General features: G+C 42.0%; 1 protein-coding gene across 1 annotated transcript in view; it reads right to left on the reverse strand.

Annotated features, from left to right (window-relative positions):
• LOC308171657 (myomegalin) overlaps positions 1 to 4,374 on the reverse strand; it is a gene marked incomplete at both ends in the record, with an annotated part of 29,254 nt that overhangs the window by 23,709 nt on the left and 1,171 nt on the right. The window lies entirely within an intron of this gene.

Below are 4,374 nucleotides of genomic sequence, written 5' to 3' on the forward strand. Positions count from 1 at the left end.
TGTGTGGGGGGGGGGGGGGTCACAGTAGGGGTGCCAGGGTTAGGAGGGTACAGAGGGGGGAGGCTGGGGGTAGGGCAGCAGTCAGGCAGGGGTCAGAGTTCAATCCAATCACGGGGCTTCACAACTCTGTGCTATATCCACGTCCCCGTCCCCAAACTAACAACACACAGCTGCTCTGAGTGTATCAGCTAACCTCAAGCACACTCAAGCATCAAGGCAATGACATGTTTCAATTTAAAGCGCTTATTGGCATGGGAAACATTTACAACGTTTACATTGCCAAAGAAACTGTGAGAATAAAAAAAAACTTAAAAGAACATAAAAGTAATGTACGTCCAATTAAAGACATACTAGAGAATAAAGAAATGTGTAAACAGGGCTGTGTATATGTGTATACAGTATACAGGTAAATAAAGATAACAGAAAAGTGTGGACATTGCAGTTTGTGTGAGAACTGTGTAAACATTATGTGCAACGATCAGCATGGTGCAAATAGTGCTAGATGGATACTTATTTACAGTCTTTAAGTTTACGGTGGTTGTGTTACACACACACACACACACACACACACACACACACACACTAAAGAAAGAGAAAGAGAAAGGCTTAAAGCCCCCAATATACATGAAGGGCTTTAGTGAAAGACTAAAGTTACAGTAACTCCTCCCCCCACCCCCACGGCAGCCCCCCCCCCCCGGGGTGTCTTCTAAAGCTGCTAACTTCTAAATGAGGGATATCCTACTCTGATTAGCTGACACCAACAGGGGGGAACTAATTGTATCCAACAACCTCTTCTTCTCGAGAGATAAAGAACTGAAGAAATTCTCACAAATCAGGAGTCATTATTGAAATAATTAAACTGAGATGAGTTGTGAAAGATTGTCTGACAGATCTTTTTTTTTTAACTGATGTGTTCATTTTGAATGAATGGACTTTATTGTCATTGCTACAGTACTTTATTGTACTTTACTTTATACAGGACTTTATTGTCATTGCTACAGTACAGGTACCAAACAATGACATTCCTTATAACAGTACCACCAGTCAAAAGTTTGGACACACTTTAATATTCAATTGAACTGAAATGGGGGGAGTGTGTCCAAACTGTTGACCGGTACTGTATAAGGAATAAAATAAATAAATCTGTCACACAATTGTTCACGGCTCATCTCAGTTTCTCATTATTTCAGAACATTTCTTCAGTTATATCTCAAGAAGAAGAGGTGTTGGATACGATTAGTTAGATAGTTCCCTCCCTTTGGTGTCAGTTAATCAGAGTAGGATATCCCTCATTTAGAAGTTAGCAGCTTAAGAAGAGACCTCAGTGTGTGTGTGTGTGTGTGTGTGTGTGTGTGTGTGTGTGTGTGTGTGTGTGTGGGTGTGTGTGGGTGTGTGTGGAGGGGGTATTGTGGGGGTGGGGGGAGGGGTTACTGTAACTTTTGTCTTTCACTAGGGCCCTTCATGTCCCAACACCCTCCCAACATTTAAACAGGCCCTCAAAACCCACCTCTTCAAGCTCGCCTTCACCAGTTAACCCTCTCCCCCTCCCCTTCCCATGTGTCCCCAGCACTACCTTCATTAGGCCCCTATACTTTCTTTTATTTATTGTTTTGTTGCTTTTTATTATTACTACTCGATCTTTTCAGTTTGTAAAGCGTCTTTGAGTGTCTAGAAAAGCTCTACGTCTAATATATTATTATTATTATTATTATTATTATTATTATTATTATTATTATTATTATTATGTCTATTGGGGGGCTTTAAGCCTTTCTCTTTCCTGTATCTGTGAGGTTAGTGCTTTATTGAGTATTAGGGTCTGTTCCTGAATCAGTTGTTGGGGAACAAAACAACCTGAGTGTGTTGGTTTGGACAGCTGCTGCTGGAGGGTAAACACTTGTCTTCCCGTGTGGGTGAATATCACATCTGTACTGTTTCACATCTACTCTGTGTGTATCTAGGACACATCCGTTATTTCGACCCATTCATGCTTTATAGAATAGCCTATATCAGCCAATCAAGCTAATGGAGCGGGTGGCCTATACGGAATGTGTGTCACGTGACAGTACATGACTAATGATACTGTGTCTCTTATTATTAGGAGTTTATAACGTCTCTCTGCAGCTACTATCATCAGTGCAATATGACAACCCTCGGGTACATAAGGTTCAGAGATAGGAAATGTTAGGATATGTATAGCATAGCATAGAGTAGAGCACAGTGTTTTATTTGTATAGTATAGTATAGTGGATAGTGTATATAGCCTTTATTTATGTAAACCAGCTCTTTTCCCTCCTTGTTTTTAGTCTTTTTTTCCTAGCACAAGGGGAGCCCCCCCTCCCAAATTTCGTTGTATGGTACCTGTACTATATCAATGACAATAAAGACCGTTCATTCATTCATTCATTCATCATTCATCACAAAACGAAAGCCTCCACCAAATCGCCACTGATGTCCCATACTGATCTTGAGGATGGATAGGGCTATATATCTACCAAGGAACTCAGACTAGTGGAAAAGGGCAGGTAGCTACCCCCAAATATGACAGTTGACAGGTGATTTGAGGGCCCATCTCAGCCATCTGTCCATCACCAAACATGTGGCACTTTATCCAGGTCCAGAAATATCCAACTCCGCACCCTCTCAGATGTTCATGAATTAATCATTCAATAGCATGATTACATAATAGGTCATAAACAAAAATGTGTGTTTGGGAAAATATGATTTTGATGCATATGACAGTGACAATAGTCTCGCGTCTATGCACATTGACGTCAATGTCCTTAATGTGTCAGGCTCATTAATAAGCGCAATACGCCTTAATTGCGTAAATCGGTTTTTACCGAATTGATGAAGATGCAGAAAATCTGTGCCACCGGCCGCGGTTGTGTGTGCAATAAGACAGGCCTCGCACGTCCAGTGTATTTGGGTAAAGAGCTATGGAAAATAGCGCACATTTCAGCACATATCTCATTTTCCTCGTTAAAAACATTAACACAATGAAATCAAACCACCACCCAAATATATCAATATGTCATTCCCATAACGTCCCAATACATAAGATAATCATAATTTTTCTTTACAGCGATCGCTCAAGCTCCGTTATTCATTCCACAATTAGAGCCGAATACCTTTCAGACTTGCTCCAGGTCTGTTCTGGCGATGAGGTCCAATCCATATATCCCTTCAATGTAAGGGTGTAACCTTGCGGTGAAACCCGTGTTTTTAGATCATCCTGCCATTATTCCATTTTCAAAGAGACCGATAATAAGAGGAAAACGTGAATAGTCCGTTACCGTTACTACTGCGTAAGGGAGGCTGGGAGGCTGACGCGAGAAGATGCGCGCCTGGGATGGGATGGGATGGGGGGTCTGGTTACACACCCCCCTCTCCAGCCCCCCTCTCCAGCCCCCCCTCTCCAGCCCCCCTCTCCACCCCCCCCCCCCCTCCAGCCCCCCTCTCCAGCCCCCCCGCTGTTAACTATCCCACCGAGAAAGTCACACGGGGGGAGGCGAAATCGGTTATGACGTTAATTTGTTATATTTGTTATATATATTGTTTGCATATTATCATATGCTTTTTCTAGGCCTACATGTTCAGAAAATGTTCATGACAATGTGTAATGTTGTTCTGTAAAAAGAAAAGACCGTGCCAGTGTTCATTTTAATATCCACAGAAGGGAACAACTGAAATGGGCCAACCCCTTTAAATGGATATTAGATTATGTATTATAGAGGTTAGACGAAGGCAAGGTATAACAATTGATTTGTCGCAACAATTACTGTCAGTTCCTACTAGGGACACGTATGCGTGTGACTTACGCAACGTGTGTGACTGTGTGCATGAGTTGATGTTTGAATGTATAACGTTTGTGTAGTGTAGCCATCTACCGTCAGTTGCCACTTGCCACTTGCCACTTGCCACATGTGTGTGTAATCTCAGATCAGGTGTAATACCCTCAAAAAGCCACTAGATGTCCTCATCGGCCTTACGCTGTGTGTCCTCCCCGTGCACACCTACAAAATCAACGGTCTCTACTCTAACCCTACTCAAATGTGTACTGGTCTGTGTTCGTGAGAACAGTAGCGTAAGCAATTGAAATTATATTTCTATGATCACTACAAGGAGAGAAGAGGTTGACTGACATCTAAAACATAAGAAAAAAATATCTCTGATATTACAAAATGATGTCAACAATTGTGAAGATGTAAAATGTAAATGTAAGTTTTGTGTCGTTCGTCCCTGGATCCTGATTTCCGGTCTAAAAGTCTCCACCAGGTGGTGCTGTCTTCTCTAGTTTCCACGGTTCTACTGGTTCTACAATGTCTCTACGTTCTAGATCAGTCCTTCCTGGTACCATGCAGTGATACAATCTTC

This window comes from Nansenia antarctica (assembly GCF_963989245.1).
Source record: "Nansenia antarctica genome assembly, chromosome: 16".
NCBI lineage: Eukaryota > Metazoa > Chordata > Actinopteri > Argentiniformes > Microstomatidae > Nansenia > Nansenia antarctica.